Source organism: Cryptomeria japonica, chromosome 8, assembly GCF_030272615.1.
Source record: "Cryptomeria japonica chromosome 8, Sugi_1.0, whole genome shotgun sequence".
NCBI lineage: Eukaryota > Viridiplantae > Streptophyta > Pinopsida > Cupressales > Cupressaceae > Cryptomeria > Cryptomeria japonica.
This window is the reverse complement of record NC_081412.1, coordinates 165,076,139-165,102,720: the sequence shown is the minus strand read 5'-3', so window position 1 is coordinate 165,102,720 and position 26,582 is coordinate 165,076,139.

Sequence of the window (26,582 nt, the reverse complement as noted above, 5' to 3'; positions counted from 1 at the left end):
CAACATGGGAACTCTCGCATACCCACCACTATCATTCTCCATGACATCATGTGTGTTACTCTCCCTCTTTCTCTTCCTACCTATTGTTTCCTTCTGAAAAACATATTGTAGGTACTCTGACTCATCATGTTTCTTTGTTGACACTATTTTCCACATCTTCTCTGCTCATTAAAAACACATTCGAGAAGAATATTGCTGCAGGTTTCCTTGTTTGTCACTGTAATACACCCATGGTTCAATTTTAAACCCTATTCCTCCTATTCAATATACACACACAAATCCATCAGTCATTAAGACTCCAAGCGAACAAACAATGAGGCTTCACTAAAAATCAAGTGTAAGAGCTTGACCTAACCCTAAGAGTACTGCCTAATTTCTAAAACATACGATGCTATTAAATTTGCAAGGTTATAAGACTGATCTCAATTGATACTATAGGAATTACACACTTGATTTCTTTCATGGGTATGTACCATTCCAAGTTGTTTGACAAGTGATGATCATCATATACTACCACTACCATGCATACAACAAACTTTAATTTCTTTGGGTGACAGGAATTGTGTAGCAACATGGGAACTGTCGCATACCCACCAGTATCATTCTACAAGACATCATCTATGTTATTCTCCCTCTTTCTCTTCTTACCTGTTGTTTACTTTTGTAAAACATATTGCAGGTACTCTGACTCATCATGTTGCTTTGTTGACACTATTTTCTACATCTTCTCTGCTCATTAAAAACATATTCGAGAAGAATATTGGTCTAGGTTTCCTTTTTTGTCACGGTAATACACCCGTGGTTCAATTTCAAATGCTATTCCTCCTATTCAATATACACAAACAAATCCATCAGTCATTTTTCTTAGGAGAGCATACATGATAAAAATCAAAGAGGAAGTTGTAGACAAGAAATAAATTCACTTACTTCTATAGAAGTGCAGACACAGTTGCAGTGGGGTATGGAGGGAGGGAGGGAGAGAAGAAGAGAAAGAGGGATGGGGTATGGAGGAAGGGAGAAGGGGAGAGTGTGAGAGAGAGAGGGGTGGGGTATGGAGGAAGGGAGCAGGGGAGAGAGGGAGGGAGAGAGAGAGGGATGGGGTATGGAGGAAGGGAGAGAGAGAGAGAGAGAGAGAGAGAGAGAGAGAGAGAGAGAGAGGCACCTTGTACGCATTTGAGAGGGGGAGACAATACACTTACATGTGTATATATATGTTTAATATATTATATATATATATACATATATTATATATTATATGTATATAAACATATTATATATATAATATCATATTATACACATATTATATATTACATGTATTATATGTATATACACATATTATATATAGAATATCATATTATACAATAGTGTGTACGCACTGCTTACACCATAAGTACCCCATACACATTTTTGACTGTTTAGGCTTGGAAATAGGCCTGGATGACAAAGCTACGGTTTGGAAGTTTGATTTCCCCCCATTTCTCTTATTTTTGACATGTTATATTTATCAATTTGGTTTATCGACTTTGTCATCATCAGGTTTATACTTAATCAAGTGGGTATTTCTAAAATTGCCACCATATTTTCACCCATCTTTTGAGCTTTGTAACCATATAATTTTTTTTCAATTTGAACAACAATAACATATTATTATTGAATTTCTTTAACTAGTGTCTCCATAGTTCTCACAAACATAGGTGCACCATTTTTTGAATAACTTTTGATATACTTATCCAAATTTAAAAAACTTTATATATTATTGTAGTGTACTTGATTCTTTATAATTTTTTTTAAAAAAATGTATTTTCAATTTGTTTAGTGAAGCTTATGCTTCACGCATGAACAGGTACCTAATTTTCAGGATGTGCTCGGTTGGCAAAATCATTAAAAAAAAATACACAAGAAAAATTACATATCTTCTAGTGCTCACTCTTAACTATCTTTCTGCCAAAGGATTTGTCAAAATACTAAATCTAACTATGACTTTTTTGATGCGCACATCAAACACTATGTTATGTTTTTTAGAAAAAATCAGGGTCATTTTTTCATGCACGAAGGATTTGACGCCCTTAATTTTATCCAATTTTGAAAAATTTTAGTAGGTTGGAAATTAAATTTAGAGTACTACAATATTTATTCTTTTATTATCTTCATATATTGAGTGGATGACTTTCAAATTTTGCCTCCAAGTTTAGGTTCACCTGATTTCAGAAAAAAAAAAGTGTCTACTTATACCCCCCTTTTTGACCACCATCTTTGTGCACATACCTTACACACACACACACACACACACACACACACACACACACACACATATATAGGGTGAACTTACAATAATGTTTCCCACTCTTTTGCCAACTTTGACACAAAGATGAACATTTTTAAAATAATCTTCACTTTCTGACACCTATAACTTTTAATCCATTAAGAATTTGAAGATGATATAAATTAGTGATTTGTAACATCTTGTCTACAAATTCTAAATATATTTTTTTCAATTTTATTTTAATTTTTTTAATTTTTTTCATCTCCCTCGAAAAGTAGTTTTTAACAACAAACAACATTTTTTAAGAGTGTTGTGCCTCCCAAAATGCATAACATTGTTTCTATAAATGTTAAAAACTCAATTCTTTCAAATTTTGATTTGTAACATCAATATCCAGGGCATGGAGTTTGTTTGATAGTGATATATTAAATATTTTTATTTTATTAAGTTTTGAACTTTGACTAATTATATTTTAGACATAGGTGTACATTTGAACACATAACTTGTTCTATATCTATCGAAATTCAAATTTTATTTTTTTGTTAGAAAGAAGACATCAATACCTAGGGCATAGATATTTTTCAATATTTTTTTGAATTACTTTACTATTTTTCCCAATGTGTTGTGTAGATGTATAAAAATGACCACTTTCCTAAGTGAATATTTAATATTCATTTTAACCTCATTCGTCTATTTAATTAAATTATTCACATTTATCTATTTGATTAAATGAATTACTCAATTTATTTAATTAAGTTCACCTAAGTCTTTCATAGCCTTTCATTAAATAAATCACTTTATTTAATTAATTCTCCTTTCCCCCCTTTTAATTAAATTTACATTTGATTAAATTGTTCATTGCAAATAAATAAATCTAGTTTATTTATTTAAATCCCCCCACTTGTATTTATGCAAGTTGTATCTATTTTTGTTGAAATAAAGTAATTTATTTTAATTAAAATTACCCTCCATCCACTTGCATTATCCTACATCTCCCACTTGTCTCTCTAAACCCCCTTCTAGATTCTTCTAATCACTTCTAATTTAGCCTAACCCATCTTCTAAATATTGTCACATCCCTAAGAAAGTGGAAGTCACTTCTCAAACCCTCAAAGTCTTTGAAAACCATTAAAGGCTTTATGTCTTCAACAAGTTAACTTTGAAAGTCCTCCAAACCATTAATGGTTAACTCAACCCTCTTGCATGATTAGAGAATTTCTCTCTAACTCAACCTTCATCTAACCCAAGGGTCTCATAAAGCATTCATTTCTTTGACCATGGTTATCCCTTTAACCCTTGCAAAAGAGTTTAGCCTTTGGGTAAAAGCTTTATCCAATGGATAACCTTAGCCTAACTTTAACCCTTACCTCCTAGGGTAACCATGAGGTCTTCTCAAGCATTTAGTGCTTCTTACATCTCCTCTCAAGCAGTCTTATGTTGACAATTTTCACCATTTCATTGGTGATAATTGTAAACATGGATTGATAACTTTCAATCCTAGCTCTTGATAGGATCATCCAATCCCGACCATCCATTGCCCCGTTTTTCCTATAAATAGAGACCTTCTTCCTCCATTTTCTTATCTAAGTCTTTAGTATCAAACTTATAGACATTTTACTAAGGATCTAACATAATCATTTTAAATCAAGCATTTAGCCTCTCTTTGCATATAAATCATCTAAATAAGCATTTTTAGAAGCATTTCTATTATCATAGCATTCTCATATTAGACTAGAATATCATGTTAGGATAGATTTTACTAATCTTTCATCTTATCATCATATTCATGCTAGTTTAACTCATACTAGATTTAATAACATGCACAACAAGGATTGCATTCATATTAAATACATAGTTATGTTGTTAATTGTGAACTATTTTCTACAAAAGAATTCTAACTTGGCTTTTGAATTGTGGTTTTGTAGCCATCTACAGAGCCACGTACTACATCGAAGAGGCTCGATTTTCATCATCCACCACTAGTTTAGGATCATGTAGTGTTATTTTTGGTCATAGAATGACCAATACATGTAGATATATTCTACATTTTTATTGTATATCGATTTGGACATGGCATATGCCACATTTTTGTAATACTTGTATTGACTTGGCAAACATGCCTTTTTATATATATATAAATATCGATATTCGATCCAATAAATGTGTACTGAGTTCATTATTTTGTAATCATTGTATATTGTGGTTGTCCTTTTATAAATTTAAATGAATATTTGCATATGTAATCAACAACATGAATATAAACAACAAAAATATATGATATAAAACATTACAATCGTGGAATATGATTTGATAAAATTTCTAAAATGTTGAATTAACCCTATAAAACTCCTTGTATTTAGTTCATTATTGTGTATTCGTTGTATTTGGTGGCTACCCTTTTATAACTTTAAATGAATATTTGCATATGTAATCAACAATATGAATATAAACAACAATATGTGTTTGGTGCGAGAGCACCCTCATGCTCGTAATGGTCAAATTTTGTTCATCATGTGCACAAACCGACGTCGGCACATCTAGGTGGGCAGGTTTACGCTAGGCATTCCCCTGTCATGCATCCCAAAGCATCGGAATGTCGAGAGTCATACCGTACAGGTGCGATCTCTCAAGTCCTCTGAGTCCAAAAAATTATCAAAATTTGACAAACTATTTCTTCAGATCCAAGACACATATGGACAAACCGTTTGAACCTGTGGAGTCCCGTGAGGCTCCTCTACAATGTCCTATCTCAGTTTATGATGAGTTAGAGCCATTTTGAATTGGTAGCATTTTTCGCCTACTCCAAAAACCGTCAGTTGCATGCAATGCAAAGTTGCTAGATTGGCTAAAATTGATTTGGTTCATCGTGTGCATAAATCAACATCATGACCACATTCAGTTGGGTAGGTTTACATTAGGAATGCCCCTATCATGTATCCAAAAGCACTGGAATGTCGAGAGTCATACTGTACCAATGCGATCTCTCAAGTGCCCTGAGTCCAAAAAGTTGTCAAAATTTAACGGACTGTTTCTTCAAATCCAGGACACATATGGTCTATCCATTTGAACCCATTGGGCCATGTGAGGCTCCTCTACAATGGACTATCTCAGTTTTTGATGACTCCAAGCCATTTTGAATTGGTAGCATTTCTTTGCCTACTGCAAAAACTGTCAGTTGCATGCAATGCAAAGTTGCCAGATTGACTAGAATTGATTTGGTTCATCGTGTACACAAACCAACATCGCGAGCATGTCTGGGTGGGAAGTTTTACACTAGGCATGCCCTTGTTGTGCATCCCAAAGTGTCGGAATGTCAAGAGTCGTACCGTATCGGTGTGATCTCTCAAGTGCCCTGAGTCAAAAAAATTGTCAAAATTTGACGGACTGTTTCTTCAAATCTAGGACACGTATGGTCTATCCGTTTGAACTCATGGGGTCATGTGAGGCTCCTCTACAATGACCTACCTCAGCTTTTGATGAATCTGAGCCATTTTGAATTGGTAGCATTTTTTCGCCTGTTGCAAAAACTGTCAATTGCATGTAATGCAAAGTTGCGAGATTGGCTAGAATTGATTTGGTTTGACATGTGCATAAACTGACATAGAGAGTGCATCTAGGTTGGTAGATTTACGCTAGGCATGCCCCTGTCATGCATCCCAAAGTGCCAGAACATCGAGAGTCATATCATACCGGTGTGATCTCTCAAGTGCCATGAGTCCAAATAATTGTCAAAATTTGACGGACTATTTCTTCAAATCTAGGACACATATGGTCTATATGTTTGAACCTATGGGGTCATGTGAGGCTTCTCTACAATTTCCTATCTCAGTTTTTTGACGAATCCAAGCCATTTTCATTTGGTAGAATTTTTTTGCCTATTGCAAAAACCGTGAGTTGCATGCAATAAAAAGTTGCAAGTGTCAAAACCCTACTTTATCACTTTTGGATTTAAAATACAAACTCTATTATATTTTTGGATAAGCTATTAAAATGATTGAATGAATATTATAAAAGGATAAAATAATAATACACACACACACATGGAAAATATACATTATTTTTATTTATTTATCTTCCACATCCAATTATGGCACATGTTGTAGGAAGAATAAGAGGCTTCTAGAGGATTCTCCACCACCTTGCATGTAACTCCTCCCACCAAGTCTAATCAATTTGCATGAAGTCCAAAATTGGGAAAGAATCTCTTTTTTTTTAATTAAATTTCCAGATAGTGGAATGGAGGGAATTCTCTTATAAAATTATATGCAAGTTTCAAAGAGGGGAGTTGATTATGTTTTGAAGAAAAATTTCCCAAGTTTAGAAGTAGGATTCTCTTTGTTAGTCTCATTTTTGGTTGCAAGAATTTTTGAGTTGTTGATGAAGGGTTTCTCTCAAAGTTGCAAGGAAGGATCAAAGAATAGCTAGAGGATTCAACTTCAAGCTTTAGTAAAACTAGGTTCTCTCCTTTTATCATATGAGGAATTTGTATAGTTTTTAGATTCTTTGGTTGAATATAGTATTCTGAAGAAATCATCTCTCGATTTCTAGATAGGAAGAAAAAATAAATAAATAAATAAATAAATCTATTTTTGTTTCTTTAAGAAATGCAGTGATATAGTTTCTTCTCTTTTTTTATGCAAATGCAGATCTCTCTTGCATATCTTATCTATTTTAAAAGGTAGAAAATCAGATTTTTGCTTTTTTGTTTTCTCTTAGATGATATTGAATATAAAAATAAACAAATCTCCCTCTTTGTGAATGAATAAATAAAATTTCGCTGTGAATATTAGCTGAATCTCTGTGAATATTAGTTAAATGAGTCGAATAAAATTTCTCTGTGAATATTAGCTGAACCTCTGTGAATATCAGTCGAACAAACTATCTCCCTGTGAAATCTGAGAATAAATAATCTCCTGTAAACAACTCTCTATCCCCCTCTCTGGACTTTGGTTGAGGAATAGAATATAATCCCTCTATAATAATTTGTGCATCGCTGGAGCGAATTACTTCTCTGGTTATTTTTATTTCTCTATTATATTTCATCCCTGGGATTAATATGATATTCCCTCTTACATTAATATCTTCTTATATATTCATACCTGTTTGTGTATTATTTTTTTTTATATATACAATTCAATATCCTAGAATGAACTATAATATATATATATATATATATAGAGAGAGAGAGAGAGAGAGAGAGAGCCAGCTAGACTATAGAGAATGGAATAGTAGGTGTAGGCCTTCGAGTAGGAAATAATCTCACTGCCCAACCCCCACCTCTAGTCATAGTTATATCCCCCAGGGAGTTTAGTTCTGGGGGAGAGAACCAGCTCCATAGATCGGCTCCGTAGAATAGAGAGTTGATAAAGCTGAGCTGGGGTTGAGATCTAGGGGCCCTCCTTATCACCCCAGTCAAGGCCTCCCAAGAGTAGTTGCTAAAGTTCAGTTACTAATCCTATCCTCTTCGATATATTATATATATATATATATATATATATATATATATATATATATATATATTGTAGATAGGAATTTGGAAATCATCAAAGCAATAAGAAAATCAGACTAGCTCAATCACAAAAACTCAATTGCAATGATAAATCCTAATTACATTCAATAGAGATGCATAAAAAACAAGACATTCAATTCAAATGCAAACCATCGCAAATGTGAATATCTCCTCCAGAAATCTCCATTGTCCTTCTTTCTCCTTCAAATTGCTTTGTTTTGTGGATCTCACCTTCAAGTGCATAAGTATAATATGAAAGCAAGATTGATAAGACGAGATGACAACATAAGGGTACTAGAAGCGTGATTGATTCGGCCCTTTGATTGAAGAAATTCATCCAATTTATAGATAAATTGGAGAAAAGACAAGATTAGCATTAAATTGATATTAGAGGCAATTGATTTCAAAATGGCAAAATTGAGTTGAAGGAAGAAGGTTATGACACCTTCTATGTCATGAATTATGACATATTCCCAATGCAAAGGTTAGAGGACTAAAAGCCTATGACATCTTGCTATGCCAATAGTATGACGCATGAGAAATTCATGCTTCCATCGAAGCACAAAAATAGGGAAAGACTAGAGAGGAATTGATTAGGTGGAAATTGAAATTAGGAAATTAGAAAATTGATGAAAATTAGAAATTAGTAAATTGGAAAATTAGGTAAATTAATTAATAATTTTTCATTCATTAATTAATTCACAAAGAGAGGAGGAATTAGTTAGCCAATTAAATAAATATTTAATTGTGACAAGAAGACTTAGGATAAATAAATAAATTATTTAACCTAGAGGGAGAAATGGCAAACAAGGTTAAATGAATAAATCATGAAACCCTAGAAAATGCAAGGATGGCAATTAGGTTCTGACAAAAGATAATTGATATCGATTCGATTTGATCATGATTCTGATTGACAAAGGACCAATGCTGATAAGTGATTTGATTGATAAATGTGCCAATTGACAAGGAACAATGACTAATTGATCCAAATTGACATGATTGAGAAGGACGATGATCGATGACAAATTGATCACCAAAATGACAAGATTGAAAAGAGAATGATTGATGACAAAATTGATTGCAAAATGACAAGATTGAAAATTGACCATGGTTGATGACAAATCGATCGCAAGATGGCAAGATTGAAAATGACAATGATCGATGACAAATCGATCACAAGATGATAAGATTGATAAGAGGACAAAACACTAATTCCATCATCGATTAGGATTGACGATGTCCAAAATGAAACCGAATTGACGATGTCAAAATATGATAAATGAGCATGCACATTGATGCGACATGATAAGATCGACCAAAATCATGACTGAAGATTGTTATCGACAAGACCAAATTCGAAAGCGAGACAAATGAAGAATGCAGAAGAAGGACTCAATGCTCGCAAATGATAAAGACCAAGTGCGCAACATAGAAGAAATGTTAATGCGACATAAAAACCCTAAAATAAGGCAATGTACAAATGTTAAAGTATAACTCCGCAAGCGTTGACCATTTTTAGACGTCTACATATATATATATATATATGCATTATGTATTAATAAAATTTATGCGAAGTGATTGATGTTTGTATTGCACGATAAAGTGCCTGTGCGTACCGGCTCGCAGGTGAAGGATGAAGTTAATACTCTGCAGGGAGTGGTACCGTAACGGTACCCCCCACTAGCCTGCGGTCATTGTTGTGGCAGTGGCCGCAGGGTAGTGGAGGGGACCCATGGGGTCCCACTCCCCTTTACCCTTGTTAATGCCAATTCAACTTAATTGAAGGGCCAAGTTAATTCTTTTTTTGAGATATGTTTTAAAATGTTAGTTATTTAAATTCCTTTTTTTTTATATAAATATGAATTTTAGTTAATCGAATTTTTAAACTTAGGTAAATTTTAGATTTATAACTAGTTTTAACAAATTTATATTAAATGATACTTAGATCCTCTTAGGATCCACTTAACAATTAAATGACTTGAAGCTAAATTCTATGTTGGGATTAATGGTTTTATAAGCGATATTCTCGCATGCAACTTACACTACCTTCACTTCATGCAAATGTCTTTACATTGATTTCAATTATTGGTGATCCCTTCTTCATGCAAATTATACGTTTAAATATTATTATACAAGTTCCTAATCATTATTATTAAGCAAGTTTCCCAATCGTTATTATTATGCAAAGTTATATTTCAAGTTTTGAATAATAAATAATGTTAGTTATGGCTTTTATTCCATGTAATTCATCAAGCAGTTATCTCGATTAATTGAGCCTTGAAATGTCTAAATTCATAATTATTTTTCAAGAATGATGTTATCATAAGTTAGAAAATTAAATAAAGGAAGTTGGAAAACCAAAACCTAGTAGCGTTCAATATATATGGTGCCTCTGGGTCACGCTTATGAGTAATGTCATCGTGTTGAACTACAGCACTTAATGCCTAATAAAGCTACATCAACAATGTTTGTGGCATCGTCAATATAAATCATCGGGGAGTAATAAGAGACACTTGGAAGTTAAAATCCAAGGGGCGGGTAATCCCCCTTGGATCGATAATTTAATAAGATAATTCTAAATGATCTTCCATTTGCTGAGTTAAACTATAGTAAACCCCTATAGGGATGATGAGTGAAATTCTTTTATAAAACTGATTTAATCTCGAAGAATTATTGTCGATTGGCAATTGGTCAAGGGTGATGCTCATTATAAGAATTAGGATCTAGTTGTTTTAGGCCACAAGCAATAGGCCATCTTGAGCCTTTGCTTAAGCGCTACCATTGTGGGTAGCAACCGCAAAGAAACTATCTAGGACATTGACCCTAGAAAGGGTTGCGTACCCACTAATCAGTTTACATCAAACCATAGAGTAGAAAATAGAACTACATACTTTACACCTTGATCCCGTGCTGAAGTGGGTATGTAGGAAGCCTTGGGACAGAGTTGTCCCTCGTACTCAGGCGTTCGTGGGTGGGGTCTAGGCTTGGTAAAAGAAAGATTGAGTAAGAATCCTATTTTGAAAGATAAGATAATTAAAATTGGAAAAAGGTAATTTAATGCATACTCAGAAGGAATCTCGTATGGATTTGCTTGACTTCCCGAGGCTTTAAGCCAAAATCCGAGGTAGAATTCAAGCTTGTATTATGTTATTCAATTACTTCTAAGGACGACGACCTCGGTGCACTTCTGTTAGAAGAGTGTAGTACTTAGCGAGTGGCTCAGGACCCGAATGGTCCCAATGAGTCTAAGTCTCTGGCTAGAGAAACTCCTATCTTGATTTGGATAGATGCCTACCCCGTATGGGTAGATGTCTATCCCGTATTGGATAGATGAAATCTTATGTCCCGTATGGACAAGTGCCTAACCCATATGGTTAGATGCTCATCCCGGATGGATGAATGCCTAATCCAAATGGATAGATGCCCAGAGTATGTGATTGAATCAAACACAAACGATTAAATTTAACAAAAAAAAAAGAATGGTCAAATTTTGCTGGGTTAAATAAGGTGGGTTATTACATGTGGTATCAAAGAAAAGGTTCAAATCTAGGCCTTGTGCTCACTTCAATTTATTGAACTAAGGGAATGTTTTGCAATGGTAGAAATTAAATTTTAAAATCCTAAACCAAGAACTAACTACATAATTTAACTTTTAGATGAAAACCTAGAATGGCTAGAGGAAGAGGAATAGGAAGAGGAAGAGGAAGAGGAAGAGGAAGGGGTAATGGAAGACGTACTAGGAGTCAAAGGGAAGAAAACCATGAGGAAAACCATGAGGAAGACCATGAAGAGGATCAACACAACCCAAGAAATAACAAAGATGGGGTCCAAGCTATAATCAACCTTCTAACCGAACAAAGAGATAAAATCAACTTCTTGGAACAATCAATGTAGGACCTTAGGGAAAGGCAGAATGACTTTGAAAATAGAAGTGGTACCAAAAATGGAAACCTTGGTAGCAATCAAGGGAATATGATGGGTAATAGAAAGGAAAATAACATATTGGAACTCTCCAAGGACTTAAAGAAAATCACCCCTCCTAAGTTCGATGGGAGGCAAATTGGTGAGGGAGCTGAGAATTGGCTAAATGAAATGAAAAAGTATTTTGAACTAAGAGATTGTAGCGAAAAAACCAAGGCTTTATGAGGTTCCTATCAACTCACAGGGGTGGCAGCTAGTTGGTGGACCAACACCAAGGAACAAAATGGGTATAGCAGGGATACGGTCACATGGGATCATTTTGTTCACCATTTCTAAGATAGGTGGCTCCCTCAATTATTCTTTGATGAAAAGGTGACAGAATTCCATAATCTACATGAAGGGCCCCTATCAGTCCAACAATATTGGGATAAGTTTGCCAAATTGCTTAAGTATGTACCTATGTACCAGAAAGATGAAGAAGGCCAAGCAAGGAAGTTCATTTTGGGGCTAAATACCAACATAGGGGTAAAGGTTGACATGCATGGACCCAAAAACATGAATGAAGTACTTGAAAAGTCCCTAAGGAAAGAGAGGAAGATTCAAACACTAGTAGGGCAGAACTATAATGGGAACCACTCATTTAAAAGGAAGCAAGAATTCAATGGGAACACTAATTTCAACAAAGGTCAAAGGAATAATTCTTCCGAAAGAAGGCCACCTCCTAATCAATATCAGTGGAATTGAAATAATAATAATAATAACAGGGGCAATAATAACAAAGGCAACTATAACAGGAATGATCAGCAGAATAGGATAACTTATCCACCCAGGGCCAATGAAACAAGGAATGACCCCCCTAGGAATCAAGGTAGGAGGGGTCCTCCAGGTGGGTGCTTTATGTGTGGGGAAAACCATTTTGCTAGAGAGTACCCTAGGATGCAAGGACAGATTAGGGCCAATCAACCCCAACAAGGGCCCCAACAAAGGATTCATGCAGTAGTTAGGAATTGAAGAGGAAGATACCAGAATGTTCCCGTGGAAACTACAGGTACACTATTTGAACAACCAATTTCAATTCTAATTGACACTGGATCATCTGAATGTTTCATCTCACCTAAATTAGTAAGCAAATATGCATTAAAAGTTAATCAAATGGAGTCATCATGGATGGTTCAATATGGGGATAAGGCAACTAGGGAAGTAGCTAAGTGTTTGCCGAGGTCAAGGGTACAATTTCCTGAGTTTGAAACAAGGGTAGATCTCTACGTGGCACCCCTAGGATTATATGATGTAATTATTGGAATGAGTTGGTTAATAGACCATCAAGCTAATGTAGATTTCTATAACAAAGTTGTTGAATATTTGGATGATGGGGGGAAAAGGGTCAAAATCTAAGGAAAGTTTAAACCCATTAATATAGAAACCATATCAGCCATGCAATTAAAGAAGGAAAGAAGAAGAGGAGGCCAAATCTATATGGTTGAAATTGATGAAGGAAAAGAGGAAAATACACCAACCTTTGAAAATACCCCCTTCTTAAAATAATTCAAGGATGTTTTCCCAGAAGAATTACCCGGCTTACCCCCTAAAAGGAAGTTTGACTTTTCTATCGAAGTACTACCAGGAGCTGAACCAGTATCAAGGGCACCTTATTGAATGAACACAACTGAATTACAAGAGCTCAAAATGTAATTAGAGGAACTCTTAGCTAAGGGATTAATAAGGCCAAGTGTATCACCATGCGGAGCGCCAGTTTTGTTTGTTAAGAAGAAGGATGGAACCTTAAGGCTATGCATTGACTATAGGATGTTGAACAAGGTCACAATAAAGAATAGGTATCCCTTACCTCGCATAAAGGATCTTTTTGACCAAATGAAGGGAGCAACAGTTTTATCAAAGAGAGACCTCTAGTCAGGGTACCATCAACTAAGAATTAAGGAGGAAGACATTCTGAAAACAACTTTTAGGACTAGATATGGGCATTATGAATTCACAATAGTTCCTTTTGGTGTAACCAATGCCCCAGCTACATTTATGAACCTAATGAATAGTGTACTCCATGACTACTTGGATAAATTTGTTTTGGTATTTCTGGATGACATATTGATTTACTCTGGAAATGAGGAGGAACATTTAGTACACCTACAAATTGTTTTGCAAAGGTTGAGAGAACATAAGTTATATGGGAAATTGTCAAAATGTGCCTTCTTTGAGGAAAAGATTCACTACTTTGGGCATATAATATCAAAGGAAGGAATAGCAGTTGATCCAGATAAGATAAAGGCAATAGTAGAATGGCCAATCCCTAAAAATGTTTCAGAGGTAAGAAGCTTTATGGGGCTAGCAGGTTACTATAGGAGGTTTGTGGAAGGATTCTCTAAGATAGCAACCCCATCACCTCATTACAAAGGAAGGGTAAAAGGTTTGTGTGGACAGAACAAAGTGATAAGGCATTCCAAATGTTGAAAGGGAAACTAACTTTAGCACCCATTCTAGAGGTACCAGATCTGAATGGACACTTTACAGTCGTAACTGATGCTTCTATTGAAGGTTTAGGAAGAGTACTTGTCCAAGATGAAGGGGTAGTAGCTTATGAATCTAGAAAGCTAAAGACTCATGAAGTCAATTATGCACCCCATGACTTAGAGTTGGCAGCGATTGTGCATGCCCTACAAAAATGGAGACACTTCTTACTAGGGAAGCCCTTTGAGTTAAAATCAGATAACCAAGGACTAAAGTACATCTTTACCCAACCCCACTTAAATGCTAGAAAAAGAAGGTGGTTAGAGTTTCTAAGTGAATATGATTTTGAAATTGAATATATTAAGGGGAAGGAAAATAGGGTGGAAGATGCCTTAAGTAGGAGGAGACACTTAATGACTATAGCAACCTTCAAAACTTCTTTCAAAAGGCAAGTAATGGATGAATAAGGACATGACCCATGGTATGAGCAAGTCAAATTGACTTTTGAATATGATCCAACCGATCCTAAGATTGAAGGGTATACATTAGATGAAGATGGGTTGCTCAGATACAATAATAGAATCTATATTCCTAATTTAGGAAACTTAATGGAAGTAGTCTTGTTGGAGGCTCACAATGCCCTTATTCAGGGCACCCAGGAGTTAATAAACTTTATGCAGATCTAAAGAAGTTATACTTTTGGCAAGGGATGAAGAATGACATTGTCAAGTATGTGGCTAAATGTTTGGAGTGTCAAAGAGTAAAGGTAGAACATAGACATCCAGCTGGATTGTTACAATTGCACGATGTACCTCAATACAAGTGGCAAGTTATTAGCATGGATTTTGTGCAAGGGTTACCCATGTCATCTTCTAGGCATGATGCAATAATGGTGGTAATTGACAAACTCACTAAGGTGGCACACTTTATACCAGGGAACCTAACGGATGATGCACCTACCTTGGCTAGATGCTTTGTTAAGGAAATATTTAGACTGCATGGAATACCAGAGAAAATCATATTAGATAGAGATGTCAGATTCACTTCAAGGTTTTGGAACACTCTTCAATCAGCTCTAGGAACTCAACTAAATTTTAGCACCACATACCATCCTAAAACCGACGATCAGACAAAAAGGACAAATCAGATTATGGAAGACCTACTTCGCATGTATTGCATGGACCAACAGAGGAAATGGGAAGAATACCTACCTCTAGTAGAATTTGCTTACAATAATACATATCAAACATCTTTGGGAATGGCACCTTTCGAAGCATTGTATGGTAGACCATGTCGAACACCTTTGAGTTGGGATAGTCTTGAAGATAGAGTAATTGTTGGACCAGATATGTTGAAGGAGATGGAAAGGAAAACTAAGGAAATTAGGCAAAGATTGAAGGAAGCCTCAGATAGGCAGAAAAGTTATGCAAACAAAAATAGGACACCAAGGGAGTTTGAGGTGGGAGAGAAAGTCTTCCTAAGGGTTAGGCCACACAAGAGTTCCATAAGATTTGGGAAAAAGACTAAGCTTGCACCTCGTTATGTTGGACCCTTCGAAATATTGGGAAGGATTAATCCAGTTGCATACCAGTTGGCCTTACCTCCCCAATTGAGCCGAATCCATGATTTCTTCCATGTATCTCTTCTTAAGAAGTATGTACCTGATGAGAAACACATTTTGAATTGGGATGCTTTACAGGTCCAGGAAAGGAGGAATAATGATAGAGCCATTCAAAATCTTGGAGAGGTGCCAATGCCAGTTGTGCAATAGAGAGGTTGATCAGTGTAAAGTGCAATGGGACCAGTATGATGAAAAGAATGCCATGTGGGAAGATACTAAGGAGATGCAACAGTTATTTCCTTTTTTGTTTTAATCATGAACTATAGACTCTTTTGAATGCATTCAATAAGTGCATCGGGACGATGCACAAATTAAGGGGGGGAGGATGTCACAACCCTCCTTTATCACTTTTGGATTTAAAATACAAACTCTATTATATTTTTGGATAAGCTATTTAAATGATTGATTGAATATTATAAAAGGATAAAATAATAATACACACACACACACACATGGAAAATATACATTATTTTTATTTGTTTATCTTCCACATCCAATTATGGCACATGTTGTAGGAAGAATAAGAAGCTTCTAGAGGATTCTCCACCACCTTGCATGTAACTCCTCCCACTAAGTCCAATCAATTTGCATGAAGTCCAAAATTGGGAAATAATCTCTTTTTTTTAATTAAATTTTCAGATAGTAGAATGGAGGGAATTCTCTTATAAAATTATATGCAAGTTTCAAAGAGAGGAGTTGATTATGTTTTGAAGAAAAATTTCCCAAGTTTAGAAGTAGGATTCTCTTTGTTATTCTCATTTTTGGTTGCAGGAATTTTTGAGTTGTTGTTGAAGGGTTTCTCTCAAAGTTGCAAGGAAGGATCAAAGAATAGCTAGAGGATTCAACTTCAAGCTTCAGTAAAACCAGGTTCTCTCCTTTTATCATATGAGGAATTTGTATAGTTTTTAGATTCTTTGGTTAAATATAGTATTTTGAAGAAATCATGTCTCAATTTCTAGATAGGAAGAAAAAATAAATAAATAAATCTATTTTTGTTTCTTTAAGAAATGCAGTGATATAGTTTCTTCTCTTTTTTTATGCAAATGCAGATCTCTCTTGCATATCTTATCTATTTTAAAAGGTAGAAAATCAGATTTTTTCTTTTCTATTTTCTCTTAAATGATATTGAATATAAAAATAAATAAATCTCTCTCTTTGTGAATGAATAAATAAAATTTCTCTATGAATATTAGTTGAATCTCTGTGAATATTAGTTAAATGAGTCGAATAAAATTTCTCTGTGAATATTAACTGAACCTCTGTGAATATCAGCCAAACAAACTATCTCCCTATGAAATTTGAGAATAAATAATCTCCTATAAACAACTCTCTATCCCCCTCTTTGGACTTTGGTTGAGGAATAGAATATAATCCCTCTGTAATAATCTGTGCATTGCTGGAGTAAATTACTTCTCTGGTTATTTTTATTTCTCTATTATATTTTGTCCCTGGGATTAATATGATATTCCCTCTTACATTAATATCTTCTTATATATTCATACCTATTTGTGTATTCTTTTTTTTTATATATACAATTCAATATTCTGGAATGAACTATAATATATATATATATATGCATTATGTATTAATAAAATTTATGCAAAGTGATTGATGTTTGTATTGCACGATAAAGTGCTTGTGCGTACTGGCTCGCAGGTGAAGGATGAAGTTAATACTCCACAAGGAGTGGTATCGTAACGGTACCCCCCACTAGCCTGCGGTCACTATTGCGGTAGTGGCCATAGGGTAGTGGAGGGGACCCATGGGGTCCCACTCCCCTTTACCCTTGTTAATGCCAATTCAACTTAATCGAAGGGCCAAGTTAATTCTTTTTTTGAGATATGTTTTAAAATGTTAGTTATTTAAATTCCTTTTTTTTTAATATAAATATAAATTTTAGTTAATAAAATTTTTAAACTTAGCTAAATTTTAGATTTATAACTAGTTTTAACAAATTTATATTAAATGATACTTAGATCCTCTTAAGATCCACTTAACAATTAAATGAATTGAAGCTAAATTCTATGTTGGGATTAATGGTTTTATAAGTGATATTCTTGCATGCAACTTACCCTACCTTCGCTTCATGCAAATGTCTTTACATTGATTTCAATTATTGGTGATCCCTTCTTCATGCAAATTATACATTTAAATATTATTATGCAAGTTCCTAATCATTATTATTATGCAAGTTTCCCAATCATTATTATTATGCAAAGTTATATTTCAAGTTTTGAATAATAAACAATGTTAGTTATAGCTTTTATTCCATGTAATTTATCAAGTAGTTATCTCGATTAATTGAGCCTTGAAATGTCTAAATTCATAATTATTTTTCAAGCATGATGCTATCATAAGTTAGAAAATTAAATAAAGGAAGTTGGAAAACCAAAACCTAGTAGTGTTCGGTATATACGGTGCCTCTGGGTCATGCTTACGGGTAATGCCATCGTGTTGAACTACTGCACTTAACACCTAATAAAGCTACATCAATGACGTCTGTGGCATCATCCCTATAAATCATCGGGGAGTAATAAGGGACACTTGGAAGTTAAAATCCAAGGGGTGGGTAATCCCCCTTGGATCGATAATTTAATAAGATAATTATAAACGATCTTTCATTCGCTGAGTTAAACTATAGTAAACCCCTACAGGGATGATGAGTGAAATGCTTTTATAAAACTGATTTAATCTCAAAGAATTATTGTTGATTGGCAATTGGTGAAGGGTGACGCTCATTATAAGAATTAGGATCTAGTTGTTCTAGGCCACAAGCAATAGGCCGTCTTGAGCCTTTGCTTAAGCGCTACCATCATGTGTAGCAACCGCAGAGAAACTATCTGGGACATTGGCCCTATAAAGGGTTGTGTACCCACTAATTAGTTTACATCAAACCATAGAGTAAAAAATAGAACTACATACTTTACGCCTTGATCCCGTGCTGAAGTGGGTATGTAGGCAGTCTTGGAACGGAGTTGTCCCTGGTACTTAGGCGTTCGTGGGTGGGGTCTAGGCTTGGTAAAAGAAAGATTGAGTAAGAATCCTATTTTGAAAGATAAGATAATTAAAATTGGAAAAAGGTAATTCAATGCATACTCAGAAGGAATCCCATATGGATTCGCTTCACTTCCCGAGGCTTTAAGCCAAATTCCAAGGCAGAATTCAAGCTTGTATTATTTTATTCAATTACTGCTAAGGATGGCGACCTCGGTGCACTTTTGCTAGAAGAGTCTAGTACTTAGCGAGTGGCTTGGGACCTGAATAGTCCCGATGAGTCTAAGTATCTAGCCAGAGAACCTCCTATCCCGATTTGGATAGTTTCCTACCCCGTATGGGTAGATGCCTATCCTGTATTGGATAGATGAAATCTTATGTCCCATATGGACAAGTGCCTAACCCGTATGGTTAGATGCTCATCCCGTATGGATGAATGCCTAATCCAAATGGATGGATGCCAAAAGTATGTGATTGAATCAAACACAAATGATTAAATTTAACAAATAAAAAATAATGGTCAAATTTTGTTGGGTTAAATAAGGTGGGTTATTACAGCAATATTGGCTAGAATTGATTTGGTTCGTCGTGTGCACAAACCGACATCACGAGCACATCTATGTGGGTAGTTTTAAGCTAGGCATGCCCTTCTCGTGAATCCCAAAGTGCCTAAATGTCGAGAGTCATACCCTATCGACGCAATGTAGAAGTTGCTTGACAACGTTTTTGACAATTTTTTTGACATCAATGACAATTTTTGCTCAAATTGTATCTAGTCTCAATCTATGACTCCTATGACCTGACAATGACTTAAATAATTCTCCATGATTATACAAGAATAAAAAATGCTCATGATTGACCACGGACACATCAAATATACTCAAAATATAGTCACAAAACATTGACACACAAAATAGTCACAAAACATTGTCACATATTATTCAAAAATTTGCCTCTAAATATGGTCAAATCAGCTCTTGGCTATTTGATTATACAAAAAAATGTCTTACAAATAATCTCATGAGATTTTATACAAAATTTGGCATTACAATATGTGTGATTCAACTCATCGTCATTTTAATATACAAATCATCTCATGGACTTTAATACAAAATTTGGCATTACAATATGTGCGATTTAGCTCATCGCCATTTTAATATACAAAATTTGGCATGTACACATGTACAAATCAGCTCATTGCCATTTAAATATACAAAATTATGCCCCTAAACATGTAAAAATCAGCTCATCGTCATTTATATATACCAAAAATGAATATAGAACAATTCGTCAACGATTTATACAAATTCTCAAAATCTTTCTACTCTGAACCATAGAATCAATCGAGCCTTCAGGATTGGCTCTAACCCATATTGTGTCAAGTATTGCCTCGTGGTCAGATTCATGAACTTTCCATAAACTCTTGTTATGAGGTCTACCACGATACTTAATCAAATGAATATTTGTTGCAACAACAAGGTTAGAGAAATGAAGAATATGTCTGTGTGTTTCAAAGTCCTCAAACAACCAAACATTAGAATTCTTGATAGGGTATCTTCGAAGCCATGTCCCTGTCATGACAAAAGACCCTATTGGGTACTCAATACCCTCTCCATCAATGGTTGTGGTTGTCAATTTTCTTTTTAGCTCAACACAATGACACAAATAGTAATTTGTTCCTTCTTTATTGTTCTCTTCTACAACAACTGCAAACACGTGACCTACATTTTATAAGGTGTTAATTAATACAAAAAACTAAGTATGATGTATAACAAAATCAACCAAAAAGAATACTTGCAAAAAAATTAACTCAAAAAGTCACCTAAATCCACTAGGTCAGATACATGGTCAAAATCCACTGATGTCTCCATCTGGCTCAATTGTAGTGCTTTGGGAATTTGATATGAATCAATGGGAACCAACGGTCTACAAGACCATTTGTCAACCCACTCTTGTGATTCACATTCTTCCCACAGGTAATAGATGCATGAAGAACAAAAACATACCAACTATCTCGTATAAATTACTAGTGAACTTGAATTTAAACTCATAAATGAGTGCATGTCACTTGATCTTGCAACTGTACAACAATCTAGATAGTTCTCAATGTTAGATTCAATTATCAACCAAAAATATCTATGAACCATTGACATACCTGGATTACCTAGACCCATTGTAGACTTACACCGTCGCATAATTGTTTCTGCATCTATCAACTCAGCACCACCTTCGTACTTCAATTATTCCCTAGCTAGGGCTCTTTTCACACATGCTCCTGCACCATTGTGCTCTCCCTTACCATGTCTAGCCTCAATGAAATTCCAAAAATGTTGTACACCACTTGTCATATGCATCCTTGTCAACCAATAAAACATCCTTGCATTCTTGAATTGTGCGGTGCAATTATCTGACCATATTAAGTCTTACAAACTCCGATGAATGAGTATGATCATTACTTATGTAGAAGTGATACTCTCTTACAACGTTTCTCTCCTCCTCTATGCTATCATCTGCATGCATGAATTCTATGTGTACAAAAATAGAAATTTGTGTAGAGTGATAATACATGGATTGCACTTAATTTTGAGTTTGTAGTGTATAATTTTCAGTGAAATCAATGATAGAGACAATGGTGCCAAGAGGAAATGTGCCCTTACATAACTTGAATTGCTCATCTAACCATCGAGCTCTATGTGTATGCATTATGTACTCATAAACTAGTTTCTCTTGAAACATTTTCATAAATTGACCTACACATATATCATTTTTCACTAGCTCACATCTCTTCAAATCTTTTCCATCTTTAACTCCATATGTGATTGTCTTGTATTTTCTGAAAGAAACTAGTTTCGTACCAATTTCATGTGTGCTCTCCAAATGTACGCATCTTGGTAAATGTTGCAAACCACCACATATTGGACATGAATCTTCCAAACAAGGGATCTTATAATAAATGCAACCATCATGTCTATTACATATCACACTTGAAATAAATTCTCTTACCAATCTAGGAGGTGCTTGTATATTACATTCCTACAAAACATCATTAGTGTGCAAAGTAGAACAAATATGATGAAAAATATCATAATGCATGGAAAATTCAATATGCATCCTACAACACTATGTGGTGCATACATGATTAATCTTAATATAAAAAGGTTTTTCCATTTCAAAAAATCTTTGAGAAATTCTTATTTGAGGAAAATTTTGAATGAATCTTTCATAAAATTTAGTTTGAGTCATATCAAAATAGTTTTTAGCATGTGGCTCACAATTTGTAGACCCAATTCATCTTCTAACAACATCTCTTTGGTTGGGTGAAACTCTTGTGTTGTCATGCCAAAAATTTTCAATTAATGTTTTTAGTGCATCAACAACAACCTTGTCTTTGCATAGTAGTCTACCTGAGAATGCCTAAATAGAATTATTGTTAGGTTCGTCTATTTTTTCCCGCCTCTTTAATGCTTTACTTAATGTTGTTCTACTAACGTTTAATGACTTACTTGTTTTTGCTTATCAAATGATCTTTTTTTATTTTCATTCTCATTATGGTTGATGTAATGACACGTTGAGTAGCATTAGAATCTTTAGTATGTGATTTTGAACCAATAGCTTGATATGCATCAAATAGATTTCTCACTAGAGTTCTTTCACTGTTACTTTCAGATGATCTTAGGCCTAGAATTTTTATTGTCTCTCTAAAATTCAATTTATTAATCATTTGAACAATTAATTGATATCTTGCGATTTGATTTAAGTTTTCAAAATAGTTTTGCCATATTCTTTTAACCATTCTCCTACAAGTTCATTCATTCATTTTATTGGGCATTGGCTTCAATATATTCTCATCAATGTCAATTAGATACTTTGGTTTCCTACGAATGATTCTAGGAGGTGTTAACATCAGTGCATTATGTACATTCAATTCATCAAGTAGAGAAGGTGTAATATGTTCATCATTTAACTAATTATTCAATGCGGTATCTTCTTCAATTGCATTATGTTCATACGGTAAATTAATGTCTCTTCTGCAATTGCATTAGGTGCATTATATTCGTTTGGTAAATCAGATTGAGATCTTGAGGATGGCATACCTTCTTCTCCCATTGTTCTTATGTCACACAATTTCTTCATCCATTGCCCTTGTCTTTCCTTTTGAGTCTCTCATTGTTTCATCATTCCTCGCTTGTTCTTTCCCATGATTGATATTGGTTGTCCTAAATAGAATAATATTACATATATATGTAAACAAAAGTTCATAAACAAACAAATAACCATAAATATGAATCTTATCACTATTTTTTGGAATCAAACTATTAAACAATCATGATACTATTGACAAAAACTAATAAGAACAATTCAATCATTTGAAATCATGCAAAAACAAAAAATTCACTTACTTCTATGTATAAAACAGTGATAGAAGTGCAGACACAGTTCCAGTGGGGCCTTCAACGGCCTCAAAAAATTCTTTTGAGGTTATTGAGGCTCTTGGGAAACTAAAACTATGTCTATGTACCACATACGCGCTACATTAATAACCGCATACACGCTATTAGTCCATAAAATGTTGGCAAGCCCAACGGTATTCTTTTTGCCCATTATGGACTAATAAGTAGCACATAGGTGCTCCTAGGCCTAAAAAATGTTATCATAGGGTAGAAAATAATGGGTTCAATACCCCATATGTGCTTACAAGTAATAAGTAGCATGTATGCACTCCTTTGGCTTAAAAAAGTTATGGCAAGGCAGTGAACTAATAGTTAAAGTACCCTGTATGCACTATTGGTAGTAGAAAATATGTGAATGAAAAGGGAGAGAGAGAGAGAGAGAGAGAGAGAGAGAGAGAGAGAGAGAGAGAGAGAGAGAGAGAGAGAGAGAGAGAGAGAGAGAGAGAGAGAGAGAGAGAGAGTGGGGGGGGGAGAGTAGGGGGAGGGAGAGAGGAGGGGGGGCAGAAGGGAAGGAGGGAGGGAGAGGGAGAGAAGAGGGGGGAGGGTGGGAGAGAAGAAGGGGTATGAAGGAAGGGAGAGGGAGAGTAGGGGGAGGGAGGGAGAGGAGAGGGGGGAGGGAGCAAGAGGGAGAGAGTGAGAGGGAACGATGGAGAGGGAGAGAGAGAGAGAGAGGGCGGAGGGAGAGGAAGAGAGAGAGGGAAGGAGGGAGAGGGAGAGAGAGAGAGAGAGAGGAGGGAGGGAGGGTACAAAGAGGGAGAGAGGTAGAGGGAGGGAGGGAGGGAGAGAAGAGAGGGGAGGGTGGAAGAGAAGATGGGGTATGGAGGAAGGGAAAGGAAGAGTTGGGTGGAGGGAGATAGGAGGGAAGGAGGGAGAGGGGGAGATGGAGAGAGAGAGGGAAGGAGGGAGAGGGAGAAAGAGGGAGAGAGAGAGAAGGGGGAGGGAAGGTAGAGAGAGGGAGAGAGGGAGAGAGGGAGAGAAGAGGGTGGGAGAGAAGAAGGGGTATGGAGGAAGGGAGAGGGAGAGTAGGGGGGTGGGAGAGAGGAGGGAAGGAGGGAGAGGGGGGAGGGAGGGAGAGGTAGAGGGAGGGAGGGAGGGAGGGAGAGATGGAGAGAGATGGAGAGAGAGGAGAGAGAGAGAGAGAGAGAGAGAGAGAGAGAGAGAGAGAGAGAGAGAGAGAGAGAGAGAGAGAGAGATGGAGAGAAGAGGGTGGGAGAGAATAAGGGGTATGGAGGAAGGGAGAGAGAGAGAGAGGACATAGGAAACCATATGATTGATCTCGATTGTGACTAAGAATTACAAAAGAAGAGAAAGAGGGAGGGAGAGAAGAAGAGAAAGAGAGATGGGATATGGAGGAAGGGAGAAGGGGAGAGAGTGAGAGAGAGAGGGATGGGGTATGGAGGAAGGGAGAAGGGGAGAGAGAGAGGGAGAGAGAGAGAGAGATAGAGAGAGAGAGAGATAGAGATAGAGAGAGAGAGAGAGATAGATAGAGAGAGAGTTAGAGGTATCGAATCCAGGACACAATATGACCCTTAGAACACAATATGACCCCTAACAACATCTAAGGGGTCATATGACACTATATTATCCCTTAGCACACCATAGGAGCTATAACGACACACTATATTCAATTTGAAAGGTTATAAGACTGATCTCGATTATTACTATAGGAATTACACACTTGATTTCTTTCATGAGTATGTACCATTCCAAGTTGATTTCTTTAGGTGATAGGCATTGTGTAACAACATGGGAACTCTGGCATACCCACCACTATCATTCTCCATGACATCATTTGTGTTACTCTTCCTCTTTCTCTTCCTACTTGTTGTTTCCTTCTAAAAAATGTATGGCAAGTACTCTGACTCACCATGTTGCTTTGTTCACAATATTTTCCACATCTTCTCTGCTCATTAAAAACACATACGAGAAGAATATTGCTGTAAGTTTCCTTGTTTGTCATGGTAATACACCTATGGTTCAATTTCAAACCCTATTCCTCTAATTCAATATACACACACAATTCCATCAGTCAATGAGACTCCAAGTGAACAAACAACGAGGCTTCGCTAAAAAGCAAGTGTAAGAGCTTGACCTAACCCTAAGAGTACTGCCTAAGTTCTAAAACATATGATGCTATTAAATTTGCAAGGTTATAAGACTAATCTCGATTGTGACTATAGGAATTACACACTTGATTTCTTTCATGGGTATGTATCGTTCCAAGTTGTTTGACAAGTGATGATCATCATATACTACCATTTCCATGCATACAACAAACTTTAATTTCTTTAGGTGACAGGTGTTGTGTAACAACATGGGAACTCTCTCATACCCACCACTATCATTCTCCATGACATCATCTGTGTTACTCTCCCTCTCTCTCTTCCTACCTATTGTATCCTTTTGAAAAACATATTGCAGGTACTCTGACTCATCATGTTGTTTTGTTGACACTATTTTCCACATCTTCTCTGCTCATTAAAAACACATTCGAGAAGAATATTGCTGCAGGTTTCCTTGTTTGTCACGGTAATACACCCGTGGTTCAATTTCAAACCGTATTCCACCTATTCAATATACACACACAAATCCATTAGTCAACGAGACTCCAAGTGAACAAACAACAAGGCTTCGCTAAAAAGAAAGTGTAAGAGCTTGACCTAACCCTAAGAGTACTGCCTAAGTTCTAAAACATATGATGCTATTAAATTTGCAAGGTTATAAGACTTATCTCAATTATGACTAGAGGAATAACACACTTGATTTCTTTCATGGGTATTTACCATTCGAAGTTGTTTGACAAGTGATGATCATCATACACTACCATGCCATGCATACAACAAACTTTAATTTCTTTAGGTGACAGGCATTGTATAACAACATGGGAACTCTCGCATACTGACCACTATCATTCTCCATGACATCATGTGTGTTACTCTCCCTCTTTCTCTTCCTACCTGTTGTTTCCTTCTAAAAAACATATTGCAGGTACTTTGACTCATCATGTTGCTTTGTTGACACTATTTTCCACATTTTCTCAGCTCATGAAAAACACATTTGAGAAGAATATTGTTGTAGGTTTCCTTGTTTGTCAGGGTAATACACCCATGGTTCAATTTCAAACCCTATTCCTGCTATTCAATATACACACACAAATCCATCAGTCAATGAGACTCCAAGCGAATAAACAATGAGGCTTCGATAAAAAGCAAGTGTAAGAACTTGACCTAACCCTAAGAGTATTGCTTATGTTCCAAAATATATGATGCTATTAAATTTGCAAGGTTATAAGACTAATCTCAATTGTGACTATAGGAATTACACACTTGGTTTCTTTCATGGGTATGTACCATTCCAAGA